This window comes from Zeugodacus cucurbitae, chromosome 6, assembly GCF_028554725.1.
Source record: "Zeugodacus cucurbitae isolate PBARC_wt_2022May chromosome 6, idZeuCucr1.2, whole genome shotgun sequence".
Lineage (NCBI taxonomy): Eukaryota > Metazoa > Arthropoda > Insecta > Diptera > Tephritidae > Zeugodacus > Zeugodacus cucurbitae.
Window position 1 is genome coordinate 31,137,909 of NC_071671.1, and position 18,075 is coordinate 31,155,983.

Consider the following 18,075-nt stretch of genomic DNA (forward strand, 5'->3'; position numbering starts at 1 on the left):
TGGATAGTTAACATTGTGTAACGGATTATCAAAACCTGTTGTTAACGCTGAAACTCTACCCTGAGTTCGATCACTGGATTGTCAAATAAAAGTCACACTTTAATGGCTATACACTAATCTTTATTTCTAATTCCCTATAACTTAACACTTAGTACTCAATACTCTACTTTACAACTCTAACTTATAACTTGTTTACACATTGCTCGACAACTCTCTTATCAGAACTGTGTCTTGCTGCCAGTCCGACAGCCTTTATATAGTCGATTGTAAGCGATAACAGAGCTCGAAAATACCATACTGAGGCGCAGAAATTGTTTACCCTGCTTCTGATTTGACTATGCAGGAATTATTAAGCTGAACTTCAAATCTATCATTTTCAGTATTATGATTGTTAATTTAGAAATTTTGAACGTTCGCAATAGCACTAAATTTATTAATTTAGATGTAAAATATTGTTAAATTAGCATCTATAAACAACTGAATGTACAAATATTTATAACAATCGTAATATTAGTGAAATTTAATTTGTATTGTATAACAACACAAAAAATCAAACCTTAAAACTTTTGAGAAATTGTAAATTAAAAAAAATTAATAATTAATACTAACTTTATATGTAAAATATGTAAATTTTGTCAATGTGTAAATGTGTAAATGATAGCCGCAAAAACGTTTGTATAAATGAAAGTTTACTTTGTACTGAAATGCTAATATTTAAAAATTAATCTATAATAACACTGGTTTACAGCAAAAATGTTCCATGAACGCCACTATCCAATTTGTATGTAGAATCGCTCGCTGATTTCAAAAATCGAATATTTTTTTTTATGGATACATTTTTGAGATATTTGCAATTTACCGTTATTCGACCAAAAAAAAAGGTGTCTTCATTTAATCATGTATATCTCACTGACCAGTTGAGCAATCTTACTGCAAATATTGTCTACTCCATTTTTCCATAGGCCTTATAATTTCTGAGAAATTGATTAATCACTTCGTGTTTTTAAATTTTTTTTGTTTAAAACTAAAAAAAAAAATAAAATTTGGCATGAAAAAAATTTTAAAACAAAAGATATTTTTTAAATTTTTTTTTATTTTATATGAAGTCCTGTTTCTTTATAAAAAACTAAGCTACCAACGAACAAAGTCCATGGATAAATAGGAAAGCTGTACATGATCAAATAAATATATCCAAGTCGCGCAAAGTCAATGTATACGTATATGCGTATGTAGTGTGTAAAGTAGTGGTGGGATATCTGGCTATGCGCTGTTTCTGTTAAGTAAAAAGTCAATTTTCATGTCGTTTTTAGATTTAATAAACTGACTTATTTATATATTAGTAATATATATTAAAACAATGTTTTATTTTTGTCTTAAGTTGATGTTCTTACATTATAGTTGAAATGATTATGTGTTTTGTTTTGTCGTTTATTTAGTTTAGGATCGGTTTCTCTTATGAGAAACCAACAGTAGTCACCCATCATACCGACGTCCCAGAAACCTTGGTATCGATTCTCAATTAATTTCATTTGCTGGTGAAACCTTTCGCCATGCTCGTCACTTTCGTCTCCGAGATTTGCCGGAAAAAAACTTAAACACTTTTTTAAAGACATATTTACGCCTGGAGAAAAAAGAAAATGTAAATAAGTAAATTATAAAATTTTATATAATTCAATTAAAGAAGAATGATTTTTCCTTCTTTACTTTCACACCACTTTATTTATTTTATTATTATCCACACCAATTGTAAATTCAACTCTTTCCGGCCAATCCTTAATGCAATAGTGGTCTTTACGAGCTCGCCTATCCCATTTGCAGAGAAAGCAGCAGTGTTTTGTGTAGCCACTTTGTAGACCGCATAACATTCCAACGACTTTAAGATCGGCACATATTTTCCAATCATGCTCTTCATATTTGATGAATTTTAACAAGTTCTCCATTACCTCGTATGTTTCCTTCGTGTTTACTGCATGCGAGATCGGGATCGAGGGCTTTTTGTTGCCATTATGCAGTAATACGGCCTTCAAGCTCAGTTTATTGCTGTCTATGAACAATCACCACTCCTCGGAATCATATGGTTGACCAAACTCTTTGAATAATCCTTCAATGTCTTTGCAATAGCATACATTGTCTTCCTTGGCATAGTGTTTGGCAAATGGTTCGTGACGATTTCTATAATATGTCACCTTAACATGGGGTGACACGAATTGAAATTTTTGCATACGAGAGGCATGTAGCTCAGCCTTTTCCTTGGATAATTCCAAATCTCTAATCCGTTTAGTTGCGCTTGTGATAGAACGTTTCTCTCGTTTTCCATTAAAAATTTCCCATATTCAGATGATCCTTCAGATACTGCAGTTGACAACGAAACTGGATACGCAACTTCAGCTGAATGTGGAACTGGCAATGAAACGGTAGGTACGTTAGCATAAATCACTTTTCTTGATTTTCCAAAGCCAAGTACTTTTGTCATACAAATATAACAATCTTCTGAGTGGCATGTAGGTTCTCGCCATATCATTGGTACATTAAATTTCATGTATCACCTGAAAAAGAAATAAAATAAAAATTACTATTAAATAAAAAGAAGCATAGTTTCATAATTTTAATACGTACTTTGTTGATCCTGATTCCCATTGAACCAATATTATTCGACACAAGGAAACAAAATATTCGGAATCCATGGTTTATCAATATTTTTAGGATCAATACCAAAATATTTTGAATATATAGATTGGATCGAATCTCTAAACTGCCTCCGATTCCGTACAAGAGTATATTCACCGCATATGTAACAGAACATATCCGGATGGTTGGTACACTCAAATTCTCGCGTACGTTTACTCATTTTATTTTCAAAAATAGCTCACGGTTTTTTATATTGTAATTATAAACTTTAATCGGCGAGCCTTACAGATATTATGAACTTTCAAGGGGCATTTATCCTTATATATAGCTTGATCGCGAAAAAATAAAAAAGGCAAAACCTACCTAAACAAAAAAGTTCCTTCATATTAACGAGCCGGGAAAAGAAAATACTACCTGCTGTTGATGTTGGCCTTAGAAAAATTAATGAATTTACCAAGATATGTGTGTGTGCATGTATGTATGCATGTTTGAATTAAATTTATTTGCATTAGGAATTTTCCGCAACTAAATACCCTTCGAAAATCTCTATAAGGGAGCTGTGGGACGGCATATCAAACTCCTTACGTACAGCTGCAACCGAAACCATTGGTTTTCGGAAAAGTCAAAAAAACAGCTGATTGTCGTCTCGCAGTGGAGAGAAAACAGACTGCCTACCTCGCAATGTTGCGACCGACCGCAACACGAACGGGATAGGAAAGATACCGAGAGCTGAAGAGGGAAGCGAGATGCATTTGCAGACAAAAAAAGAAAGAGGCCGAAATGCGTGAGTATGAAGAGCTTGACAAGCTGGCCGACAGGGGTCATGCTCGAAAATTTTACGAAAAGATCCGGCGACTAACTGAAGGTTTCAAGACCGGAGCACACTGATCTAGTTATTGATGACCAGAGTATACTGAGTTTGTGGAGGGAACACTTCTCCAGTCTGCTGAATGGCAGTGAAAGTACAACACCAGGAGATGGCGAACCCGATTCCCTAATCGACGACGATGGAGCAGATGTTCCATTGCCCAACCGTGAAGAAACTCGAATAGCAATTACCCGCTTGAAGAACAATAAGGCGGCGGGGGCCGATGGATTGCCGGCCGAGCTATTCAAATACGGCGGCGAAGAGCTGATGAGGTGCTTGCATCAGCTCCTTTGCAGAATATGGTCGGAAGAAAGCATGCCTGGCGATTGGAATCTCAGTGTACTCTGCCCAATACACAAAAAGGGAGACCCCACAATTTGCGCCAATTACCGTGGGATAAGCCTCCTCAACATTGCTTATAAGGTTCTGTCGAGCGTATTGTGTGAAAGACTAAAGCCCACCGTCAACAAACTGATTGGACCTTATCAGTGTGGCTTTAGACCAGGAAAATCAACAACAGACCAAATATTCACCATGCGCCAAATTTTGGAGAAGACCCGTGCAAATAGGATCGATACACACCATCTCTTTGTCGACTTTAAAGCTGCTTTCGAGCCGCGATGTCTGAATTTGGTATCCCCGCAAAACTAATACGGCTGTGTAAGCTGACGTTGAGCAACACCAAAAGCTCCGTCAGGATCGGGAAGGACCTCTCCGAGCCGTTCGATACCAGACGAGGTTTCAGACAAGGTGACTCACTCTCGTGTGATTTCTTTAACCTGATGTTGGAGAAAATAATACGATCTGCAGAGCTAAATAGAGAAGGTACAATCTTCTATAAGAGTGTACAGCTACTGGCGTACGCCGATGATATCGATATCATTGGAAACAACACCCGCACCGTTAGTTCTGCTTTTTCCAGACTGGATAAGGAAGCGATGCGAGTGGGTCTGGTGGTAAACGAGGACAAGACGAAATATCTCCTGTCATCAAGCAAACAGTTAGCGCATTCGCGTCTTGGCTCCCACGTCACTGTTGACAGTCATAACTTTGAAGTTGTAGATAATTTCGTCTACCTGGGAACCAGCATTAACAGCAATAACAATGTCAGCCTGGAAATCCAACGCAGAATCACTCTTGCCAACAGGTGCTACTATGGACTAAGTAGGCAATTGAAAAGTAAAGTCCTGTCTCGACGAACAAAAACCAAACTCTACAAGTCTCTCATCATTTCTGTCCTACTTTACGGTGCAGAAGCGTGGACGATGTCAACATCCGATTAGACGGCACTAGGAGTTTTCGAGAGAAAGGCTTTGCGGAAGATTTATGGTCCCTTAAACATTGGCAACGGCGAATACCGAAGACGATGGAACGATGAGCTGTGTGTGTTATTCGACGACATAGACATAGTCCAGCGAATAAAAAAAATAGCGGCTACGCTGGCTAGGTCATGTTGTTCGAATGGATGAAAGTGCTCCAGTTTTGAAAGTATTCGATGCAGTTCCCGCTGGTGGAAGCCGAGGAAGAGGGAGACCTTCACTCCGATGGAAGGACCAGGTGGAGAAGGACCTGGCTTCGCTTGGTATAACCAATTGGCGCCAAACTACCAGAAGGAGGGAAACGTGGCGCGCTGTTTTGGACTCGGCTATAATCGCACAAGCGGTGTCTACGCCAGTCAAGAAGAAGAAGAAGAATTACCCTTCGAAAATCTGCCTGTATACTTACACACATGTCGAGCAAATTAGCATGACTACAGAGGTTTTGAACCTGACGCCTCTTGCTTTCCATGCAAACTACCTACTACAACAGTATTTGAGTATTAGTGTTCTAAAAGTATTATTTTATTTTTTTGAAACGAATAGAGTTATTAGTTTATTCTAATCATATTCGAAAACAATCCCACCCCTACTTTACACACTACATACGCATATACGTACACATTGGCTTTGCGCGACTTGAATATATTTATTTGATCATGTACAACTTTCCTATTTATCCATGGATTTTGTTCGTTGGTAGCTTAGTTTTTTATAAAGAAACAGGACTTCATATAAAATAAAAAAAAATTAAAAATATCTTTTGTTTTAAAATTTTTTTCTTGCCAAAGTTTATTTCTTTTTAATTTGTTCAAAAAAAATTTAAAAACACGAAGTGATTAATCAATTTCTCAGAAATTATAAGGCCTATGGAAAAATGGAGTAGACAATATTTTTAGGAAATTTCATTCACTTTTATTTTCTATAATTTGCAGAAAGATTGCTCAACTGGTCAGTGAGATACACATGATTAAATGAAGACACCTTTTTTTTGGTCGAATAACGGTAAATTGCAAATATCTCAAAAACGTATCCATAAAAAAAAATGTACTCGATTTTCGAAATCAGCGAGCCATTTCACATACAAATTGGATAGTGGCATCCGTGGAACAAAAAACAAATTCAAATTTGTGATCCAGTGTAATTATTAAAAATATAAAACACCATACTAATTTCTAAATGTAAATACCTTATATATAAAAATGAATGCCATTTTTCGTTGTGACTTTATAACTCAAGAACGGGCTCACCTATCCAAACCAAATTTTTAGGCTTTGTTTGGACTATTCAGTAGATGGTTTGTGTTTTGAAATTTTAAGAATCGGATACCAGGGTCTCGAGAAATAGGCCAAAACGTGGACCCGGGTAACCCTAAGATGTGTTAGTACAATATGGGTAGCAAATGAAAGCTGTTGATGATTTCTATAGTATAGAGTATTTTTGATGCCGCTCCGTGACTAAGGTCTCGAGATATCGGCAAAAATGTTTCAAAAATTTCACCACACATATATTACATTTTTTTTATTTAACTCGTACCTACTTGGAAAGCTGAAAAGCGCTCAATGTATGGTGGAATTATTTTTAAAAACATTGCAAATTTATTTTATTGGTGATGAAAATCGTGAATTGAATCAACGTTGTACAATTGCTTTGAATACAAGGCGAGAAATTATTTGTGAGCTACAAAGGCATAACGCATTAGTTCAATTGTTCAAAATTGCTCTCGATCGTATGCCCTCTGATCATCACAAAATCGTAATAAGGGCTTATAGAACACCATTTGGAGAGCATGAAAGGCGATTCAATGCACCGACAATTGATGAGGTTGCAATTGTAATTTGTGGTGATAAGTTTCAATCGCGTGATATTATACTTCATCGTAGAAATGACCAATTGCAACGTGTTTCCGAACTTCATCGTAGTTACGACGCATTACAATACCCAATATTGCATTGGAAAGGTGACGATGACTATGATATAAATACACCAATGATTGATCCACGAACAGGTAAATAATATTTTCAGTGTGTTGACATTTCATCATTTGTAGAAATTTCTTAAGTCACATTTTCCACTTATTTTAAGGCCTACACGTACAGAAAAAAGTTAGTGCCATGAATTATTATTCTTATCGATTGATGGTTCGTCCACAAGAACAAAATTATATCTTGAGATGTCGTAAACTATATCATCAGTACATCGTTGATATGTACGTCAAAATAGAAACAGAACGTCTTAATTTTATTCGTTTCAACAAAGCAAAATTAAGATCTGAACAATATATTCATTTGCAAGATGCGATAGCGAATGATGCTAATATTAATGACATTGGACGTTTAACTATATTGCCATCTTCGTATATTGGTAGCCCACGGAATATGAACGAATATGCACAAGACGCAATGTGTTATGTAAGAAAATACGGTCGACCGGATCTGTTTATTACATTTACATGTAATCCGCAGTGGGATGACATCAAAAACAATTTATTTGCAGGACAGTCGACAACCGATCGTCATGACATTACTGCGCGTGTTTTTCGACAAAAATGTCAAGCAATTATGGATTTAATTGCGAAATTATATGTATTTGGGGAGGTACGTTGCCATATGTACTCCATTGAATGGCAGAAAAGGGGATTGCCGCACGCACATATACTAATTTGGCTGGTACATAAAGTAACTCCGGATCAAATCGATAACCTTATATCAGCTGAAATTCCTAATCACACTGCTGATCCTGAGTTATTTCAAGTTGTCGTTAAAAACATGATACATGGACCGTGCAGTGAACTAAATATGAATTCACCATGTATGATTGATGAAAAGTGTTCGAAACGATAAGGCAATTTACTTCAGACACAATAACGGGCAATGACGGATATCCGTTGTATCGAATTGTCCATTATTATAGAAAATATTCAACGCTCATATAAATATGGAATATTGTAATTCTGTCAAATCCATTAAATATATTTGCAAGTATGTAAATAAAGGGAGCGATATGGCTATTTTCGGTGTTGCTGGTGAGAATAGAAATGATGAAATTACTCAGTATCAAATGGGTCGCTATAAAGACATCCTGCGGTTGTTCACTTGGCTGTACATCTTGAGAATGGCCAACGTGTTTATTTTAATGTAGCAAATTTATTGGAAAGAGCAGCGCAACCACCAACAACTACGTTAACAGCTTTTTTTAAAATTATGCGAAACTGATACATTTGCGATAACTTTGTTATATTCTGAAGTGCCTCAGAATTACACATGGAATGTGTCTTCGAAAAAATTTCAAAGACGTAAACAAGGAACAGCAGTTCAAGGACATCCTGGCATTTTCCAAACAGATCCTCAACAAATACGAATGCTGTTTGCCGTTATATTATCAACATGTATGCCATCAAATCCACTTGAATTATGGAACAAATATAAACATAATATTGAAGAAGATATTTTAATTCGTATGCGTCATCATGCAAGAAATCCTGATTTGTTGATAACTTTGGAAATATACAACGAAGCTTTGATAATAATTGAAGATATGTGACTACGGATTGCAAATAAAACATTAGTACAATTGGGTATGACCGCACCAAATGGTGACATGCATGATCTATTTGATCGTGAATTGCAACGTGAGCAGCAATTCAATTCTAATGATTTGCGTTTATTTGTACAATCGAATATTACCAAAATGAATATTCAGCAAAAACATATCTATGACAAAATCATGCAAGCCATTTCCAATAATGCAGGTGGGTTATATTTCTTGGATGCACCTGGTGGTACAGGCAAAACGTTCGTTATATCACTGATTTTAGCCACTATTCGATCGGAACAGAAAATTGCATTGGCACTTGCATCTTCGGGAATTGCTGCTACATTATTAGAAGTTGGTCGGACAGCACACTCTGCATTAAAATTGCCATTGAATGTACAGGTGATTGAAACTCCAACTTGCAATATTTCGAGAAATTCTGCTATGGCAAAAGTTCTGCGATTAACGCCAATTATTTTATAGGATGAGTGTACAATGGCGAATAAAAAATTACTAGAAGCATTTAATCGAACAATGCAAGATTTACGTGGTAACCAACAGCTTTTTGGTGGTGCTTTGATATTACTGTCAGGGGATTTTCGACAAACATTGCCTGTCATTCCTCGGTCAACTTCTGCTGATGAAATTAATGCCTGTTTGAAGTCATCAGTTCTTTGGAGATATGTCCAAAATTTGACACTGAACATTAATATGCGTATTCACCTACAAAATGATCCAGCTGCCCATGAGTTTTCAAAATAATTGTTACAAATTGGTGATGGCAAAATACAAATCGACAGAACCAACGGATTGATCACTGTACCGAACAATTTTTATACAATTACGAAATCGATAGATGAATTGATTGAATGAGTTTTACCAAATATTCTTCAGAATTACAGAAACCATGATTGGTTGAGAGAACGCGCCATTTTAGCACCGAAGAACATTCATATCAATGACATTAATTTTTAAATTCAAGCAAAACTCCCAGGCGTAGTCACGACATATAAATCAATTGACAGTGCTATGAATCAAGATGAGGCAATGAATTATCCAACTGAATTTTTAAATTCATTAGAACCGGCTGGTATGCCACCGCATTGCTTGAATCTGAAAGTGGGTTCTTTGATTATATTATTGCGAAATATTAATCCACCAAAACTGTGTAATGGCACCAGATTGGCAGTGAAAAATTTATTGCCAAATTTGATTGATTGTCTTTCCAAAATATTCGAAAAAGTTTGACTATCAAAAATGTCTCCTTTCCTCCACGAAAATAATATAATACCAACCCATCAATTCGGGTTTCGTGCTAAACATGGCACAGTAGAGCAAGTGAATAGAATTACAAACGAAATCAGGAAAGCATTCGAGCACAGAGAGTACTGTTCAGCTATTTTTCTCGATGTAGCTCAGGCGTTCGATAAGGTCTGGCATGAAGGCCTTTTATGGAAAATCAAAAACGTTTTACCTTACGAATTGCATAAAACATTGGAGTCATATTTAAGAAATAGGAAATTTACGGTTAAAGTAGCAGATTTTATATCAGAAGAACGAGCAATAAGGGCCGGTGTACCTCAGGGCAGTGTATTAGGCCCCACTCTGTACATAATATATACAGCAGACCTTCCAATAGCTAACAACGTATTGACATCCACTTTTGCGGATGACACAGCCATAGTAAGCCGAAACAAATGCCCCATTAGAGCATCAAGAGTATTAGAGGAGCACTTAACTTGTGTCGAAGAATGGCTAGCCAACTGGCGTATAAAAATTAATGAGCAAAAATGCAAGCATGTTACATTTTCTCTAAGGCCAGAAACATGTCGGATAATTAAAATAAACAATGTATTAGTACCCCAAGCGAATGAAGTAACTTATCTTGGGATTCACCTGGATCGAAGGCTTACGTGGCGGAAACATATAGCGAGTAAAGTAACTTGCATGAAGTTAAGAGCAGCAAATTTAAATTGGCTTCTAAACAAAAATTCTAAACTTAGCCTAGACAACAAAGTCCTGTTATACAATGCAATCATAAAACCGATTTGGATGTATGGTATTCAACTGTGGGGTACGACCTGTGCAACCAACATTGATATAATTCAGAGATTCCAATCTAAAATGCTTAGAACAATAACGGGTTCACCATGGTACATGCGTAATGAAAATATCCATAAGGATCTTGATATTCCTATGGTAAAGAAGGAAATAGAGGACAGCAGAAAGAAATATATTTCTAAACTTCGTGAACATCCAAACCCATTGGCAAACGCCTTGGTACATTCCAATCAAACTCGTTTAAAAAGAAGAGATCTACCTGCCTACTAAAGAGCAACGTTCTGCCAAAAAGCTCAAACACATTCTTGAGCTTACTTAGTTGTAAATAGATTTAAGATTTTAATACTTATTGTTAGGCTTTAAACAAAGCAGATTCAATAAATAAAGAAATATTGAAAAAAAAAAAAAAATTTGATTGAAGCTACGATCTTAACTGGTAAATCAAAAGGAGAAGTTTGTTTAATACCGCATATCCCTATGATTCCAACTGATATGCCATTTGAATTCAAACCATTACAATATCCTGTTCGTTTATCATTTGCGATGTCCATCAACAAAGCTCAAGGGCAAACACTTAACGTGAGTATAGAGTATTACATAATTAAATACATATTTTTTTTATAAATGAGTTTGATTTAAAATTTCACTTTATACGTAGCGAGGCACGTACCGGGCCGCTATAAATATTATATGTATTCATTGTATTGCTTTCAAAAAATCATAAAGTTCTGCTTATCTGTAACACCACATTCATTGACTGTTAGGCGGTACAAAGTTCGCCGGGTCAGCTAGTACCTCATACAATTAAAAAAATAAAAATAAAACAACAATTTAAATTTTTTAATTTTTAAACGAAAAAGTAGTGAAGGTTTCAAGACCGGAGCACACTTCTGTAGGACCCCCAGGTATAAAACAACAGGTATTATTGAAATGAATTTCATAACAAAACAAAACAATAATTTTGATATTCTTATTATTTAACACAGTTAGTATTAACATATTAAAACATTTCATGCTTATAATGAATAATGGTAGATAATCGCCAAATAGTGTAACATGTGTATGCCTTCAACCAGCAAGTAATCACTACTCAGACAACAACACCGGCAGCAGCAGCAACAATTAATAAATATTCATATTCATAATAAAAGTCAAAATCGCACAACGCAACCGGACAAGGTTTGAATATAGATATTTTAATTATTTCTAGACAACTATACATACTTTTCAGGCATCGGATGATGTACAACAAATTTCCACGGGACTTTGGAGTATGTGAATGTACAAATATTTATAACAATCGTAATAGTAGTGAAATTTAATTTGTATTGTATAACAACACAAAAAATCAATACTTGAAACTTTTGAGAAATTGTAAATTATAAAAATTTAATAATTTATATTAACTTTATATGTGAAATATATAAATTTTGTCAATGTGTAAATGATAGCCGCAAAAACGGTTGTAAAAATGAAAGTTTATTTTGTACTGAAATGCTAATATTTAAAAATTAATCTATAATAACACTGGTTTACAGCAAAAATTTTCCATGAACGCCAATATTCAATTTGTATGTGAAATGGCTCGCTGATTTCGAAAATCGAGTAAATTTTTTTTTATGGATACGTTTTTGAGATATTTGCAATTTACCGTTATTCGACCAAAAAAAGAGGTGTCTTCATTTAATCATGTATATCTCACTGACCAGTTGAGCAATCTTACTGCAAATTATAGAAAATAAAAGTGAATGAAATTTCCTAAAAATATTGTCTACTCCATTTTTCCATAGGCCTTATAATTTCTGAGAAATTGATTAATCACTTCGTGTTTTTAAATTTTTTTTTTGAAAAAATTAAAAAAAAATTAACTTTGGCAAGAAAAAAATTTTAAAACAAAAGATATTTTTTAATTTTTTTTTTATTTTATATGAAGTCCTGTTTCTTTATAAAAAACTAAGCTACCAACGAACAAAGTCCATGGATAAATAGGAAAGCTGTACATGATCAAATAAATATATCCAAGTCGCGCAAAGTCAATGTATACGTATATGCGTATGTAGTGTGTAAAGTAGGGGTGGGATGTCTAGCTATGCGCTGTTTCTGTTAAGTAAAAAGTCAATTTTCATGTCGTTTTTAGATTTTATAAACTCATTTACTTATATATTAGTAATATATATTAAAACAATGTATTATTTTTGTTTTAAGTTGATGTTCTTACATTATAGTTGAAATGATTATGTGTTTTGTTTTGTCGTTTATTTAGTTTAGGATCGGTTTCTCTTATGAGAAACCAACAGTAGTCACCCATTATACCGACGTCCCAGAAACCTTGGTATCGATTCTCAATTAATTTCATTTGCTGGTGAAACCTTTCGCCATGCTCGTCACTTTCGTCTCCGAGATTTGCCGGAAAAAAACTTAAAAGGGAATGCAGAAAATTAATTTTTAAAGACATATTTACGCCTGGAGAAAAAAGAAAATGTAAATAAGTAAATTATAAAATTTTATATAATTCAATTAAAGAAGAATGATTTTTCCTTCTTTACTACCACACCACTTTATTTATTTTATTATTATCCACACCAATTGTAAATTCAACTCTTTCCGGCCAATCCTTAATGCAATAGTGGTCTTTACGAGCTCGCCTATCCCATTTGCAGAGAAAGCAGCAGTGTTTTGTGTAGCCACTTTGTAGACCACATAACATTCCAACGACTTTAAGATCGGCACATATTTTCCAATCATGCTCTTCATATTTAATGAATTTTAACAAGTTCTCCATTACCTCGTATGTTTCCTTTGTGTTTACTGCATGCGAGATCGGGATCGAGGGCTTTTTGTTGCCATTATGCAGTAATACGGCCTTCAAGCTCAGTTTATTGCTGTCTATGAACAATCACCACTCCTCGGAATCATATGGTTGACCAAACTCTTTGAATAATCCTGCAATGTCTTTGCAATAGCATAAATTGTCTTCCTTGGTATAGTGTTTGGCAAATGGTTCGTGACGATTTCTATAATATGTCACCTTAACATGGGGTGACACGAATTGAAATTTTTGCATACGAGAGGCATGTAGCTCAGCCTTTTCCTTGGATAATTCCAAATCTCTAATCCGTTTAGTTGCGCTTGTGATAGAACGTTTCTCTCGTTTTCCATTAAAAATTCATTACAACTTGATTTCCCATATTCAGATGATCCTTCAGCTGAATGTGGAACTGGCAATGAAACGGTAGGTACGTTAGCATAAATCACTTTTCTTGATTTTCCAAAGCCAAGTACTTTTGTCATACCATTATAACAATCTTCTGAGTGGCATGTAGGTTCTCGCCATATCATTGGTACATTAAATTTCATGTATCACCTGAAAAAGAAATAAATTAAAAATTACTATTAAATAAAAAAAGCATAGTTTCATAATTTTAATACGTACTTTGTTGATCCTGATTCCCATTGAACCAATATTATTCGACACAAGGAACACAAAATATTCGGAGTACATGGTTTATCAATATTTTTAGGATCAATACCAAAATATTTTGAATATATAGATTGGATCGAATCTCTAAACTGCCTCCGATTCCGTACAAGAGTATATTCACAGCATATGTAACAGAACATATCCGGATCGTTGGTACACTCAAATTCTCGCATACGTTTACTCATTTTATTTAAAAAAAAATAGCTCACGGTTTTTTATATTGTAATTATATGTAATTATAGCTTGATCGCGAAAAAATTAAAAAAGGCAAAACCTATCTAAACAAAAAAGTTCCTTCATATTAACGAGCCGGGAAAAGAAAATGCTACCTGCTGTTGATGTTGGCCTTAAAAAGATTAATGAATTTACCAAGATATGTGTGTGTGCATGTAGGTATGCATGTTTGAATTAAATTTATTTGCATTAGGAATTTTCCGCAACTAATTACCCTTCGAAAATCTCTATAAGGGAGCTGTGGGACGTCATATCAAACTCCTTACGTACAGCTGCAACCGAAACCATTGGTTTTCGGAAAAGTCAAAAAAACAGCTGATTGCCGTCTCGCAGTGGAGAGAAAACAGACTGCCTACCTCGCAATGTTGCGATCGACCGCAACACGAGCGGGATGGGAAAGATACCGAGAGCTGAAGAGGGAAGCGAGACGCATTTGCAGACAAAAAAAGAAAGAGGCCGAAATGCGTGAGTATGAAGAGCTTGACAAGCTGGCCGACAGGGGTCATGCTCGAAAATTTTACGAAAAGATCCGGCGACTAACTGAAGGTTTCAAGACCGGAGCACACTTCTTTAGGACCCCCTGAGGTGATCTAGTTATTGATGACCAGAGTATACTGAGTTTGTGGAGGGAACACTTTTCCAGCCTGCTGAATGGCAGTGAAAGTACAACACCAGGAGATGGCGAACCCGATTCCCCAATCGACGACGATGGAGCAGATGTTCCATTGCCCGACCGTGAAGAACCTCGAATAGCAATTACCCGCTGGAAGAACAATAAGGCGGCGGGGGCCGATGGATTGCCGGCCGAACTATTCAAATACGGCGGCGAAGAGCTGATGAGGTGCTTGCATCAGCTTCTTTGCAGAATATGGTCGGAAGAAAGCATGCCTGACGATTGGAATCTCAGTGTACTCTGCCCAATACACAAAAAGGGAGACCCCACAATTTGCGCCAATTACCGTGGGATAAGCCTCATCAACATCGCTTATAAGGTTCTGTCGAGCGTATTGTGTGAAAGACTAAAGCCCACCGTCAACAAACTGATTGGACCTTATCAGTGTGGCTTTAGACCAGGAAAATCAACAACAGACCAAATATTCACCCTGCGCCAAATTTTGGAGAAGACCCGTGAAAATAGGATCGACACACACCATCTCTTTGTCGACTTTAAAGCTGCTTTCGACAGCACGAAAAGGAGCTGCCTTTATGCCGCGATGTCTGAATTTGGTATCCCCGCAAAACTAATACGGCTGTGTAAGCTGACGTTGAGCAACACCAAAAGCTCCGTCAGGATCGGGAAGGACCTCTCCGAGCCGTTCGATACCAGACGAGGTTTCAGACAAGGTGACTCACTCTCGTGTGATTTCTTTAACCTGATGATGGAGAAAATAATACGAGCTGCAGAGCTAAACAGAGAAGGTACAATCTTCTATAAGAGTGTACAGCTACTGGCGTACGCCGATGATATCGATATCATTGGAAACAACACCCGCGCCGATAGTTCTGCTTTCTCCAGACTGGATAAGGAAGCGAAACGTATAAGTCTGGTGGTGAACGAGGACAAGACGAAATATCTCCTGTCGTCAAACAAACAGTCAGCGCATTCGCGTCTTGGCTCCCTTGTCACTGTTGACAGTCATAACTTTGAAGTTGTATAATTTCGTCTACCTGGGAACCAGCATTAACAGCAATAACAATGTCAGCCTGGAAATCCAACGCAGAATCACTCTTGCCAACAGGTGCTACTATGGACTAAGTAGGCAATTGAAAAGTAAAGTCCTCTCTCGACGAACAAAAACCAAACTCTACAAGTCTCTCATCATTCCCGTCCTACTTTACGGTGCAGAAGCGTGGACGATGTCAACATCCGATGAGACGGCACTAGGAGTCTTCGAGAGAAAGGTTTTGCGGAAGATTTATGGTCCCTTAAGAATTGGCAACGGCGAATACCGAAGACGATGGAACGATGAGCTGTATGTGTTATTCGACGACATAGACATAGTCCAGCGAATAAAAAAACAGCGGCTACGCTGGCTAGGACATGTTGTTCGAATGGATGAAGGTGCTCCAGCTCTGAAAGTATTCGATGCAGTACCCGCTGGTGGAAGCAGAGGAAGAGGGAGACCTCCACTCCGATGGAAGGACCAGGTGGAGAGGGACCTGGCTTAGCTTGGAATAACCAATTGGCGCCAAACTGCCAGAAGGAGAGATGCGTGGCGCGCTGTTTTGGACTCGGCTATAACCGCGTAAGCGGTGTCTACGCCTGTCAAGAAGAAGAAGAACGGTAAATTGCAAATATCTCAAAAACGTATCCACAAAAAAAATTTACTCGATTTTCGAAATCTGCGAGCCATTTCACATACAAATTGGATAGTGGCATCCGTGGAACAAAAGACAAATTCAAATTTGTGATCCAGTGTAATTATTAAAAATATAAAACACCATACTAATTTATAAATATAAATACCTCATACAATTAAAAAAATAAAAATAAAACAACAATTTAAATTTTTTAATTTTTAAACGAAAAAGTACCTTAGACAGTACTTTTAATAGTGACAGAACGATAATACAACAATAGCGACTCCAGGCAGAGGGCTCATTGAAACAGATTAGATTTCTTTAATATAAACCAAGATTGCAATAATAACAACGTAATGGGTACTTATGGTGATAACAATAAGCAGAATTCGGAACAAGAAAGCGGATATAAAGCATTACTCCCATATAGGAAGGTAGGACTTGTTATGGGTGCGGGGAAACCTAGCAGCAGTTCTTCAACACATACAACGGCAATCGCTCATTAACCGTACAATACAAATACGAACTAGATGGAAAAAGCACACGTAGTACTTTGTGTCAGAAAGTAACAAATATCGGCGCCAGAAGTACACACAAAATATACAACAACAGGTATTATTGAAATGAATTTAATTACAAAACAAAACAATAATTTTGATATTCTTATTATTTAACACAGTTAGTATTAACATATTAAAACTTCCCATGCTTATAATAAATAATGGTAGATAATCGCCAAATAGTGTAACATGTGTATGCCTTCAACCAGCAAGTAATCACTACTCAGACAACAACACCGGCAGCAGCAGCAACAATTAATAAATATTCATATTCAGAATAAAAGTCAAAATCGCACAACGCAACCGGACAAGGTTTGAATAGATATTTTAATTATTTCTAGACAACTATACATATTTTTCAGGCATCGGATGATGTACAACAAATTTCATCGGGACTTTGGAGTAGCAGTTTCACTACTTATTTTCGACGTGCTAAACAATGTCTCCTATGATGCCCTTGGATCTACACAATGGATAGTTAACATAGTGTAACGGATTTCCAAAATCTGTTATTAACGCTGAAACTCTACCCTGGAAATTTATCGATTTCGATTGTCAATTCTAGTTTGTTCTGGTGCCGTTTTCGTTACAATAGGAACAGAGCTCGAAAATACCATACTGAGGCGCAGAAATTGTTTATCCTGCTTCTGATTTGACTATGCAGGAATTATTAAGCTGAACTTCAAATCTATTATTTTCAGTATTATGATTGTTAATTTAGAAATTTTGGTCGTTCGCAATAGCACTAAATTTATTAATTTAGATGTAAAATATTGTTAAATTAGCATCTATATACAACTGAATGTACAAATATTTATAGCAATCGTAATATTAGTGAAATTTAATTTGTATTGTATAACAACACAAAAAATCAATACTTGAAACTTTTGAGAAATTGTAAATTATAAAAATTTAATAATTTGTATTAACTTTATATGTGAAATATATAAATTTTGTCAATGTGTAAATGATAGCCGCAAAAACGTTTGTAAAAATGAAAGTTTATTTTGTACTGAAATGCTAATATTTAAAAATTAATCTATAATAACACTGGTTTACAGCAAAAATTTTCCATGAACGCCAATATTCAAT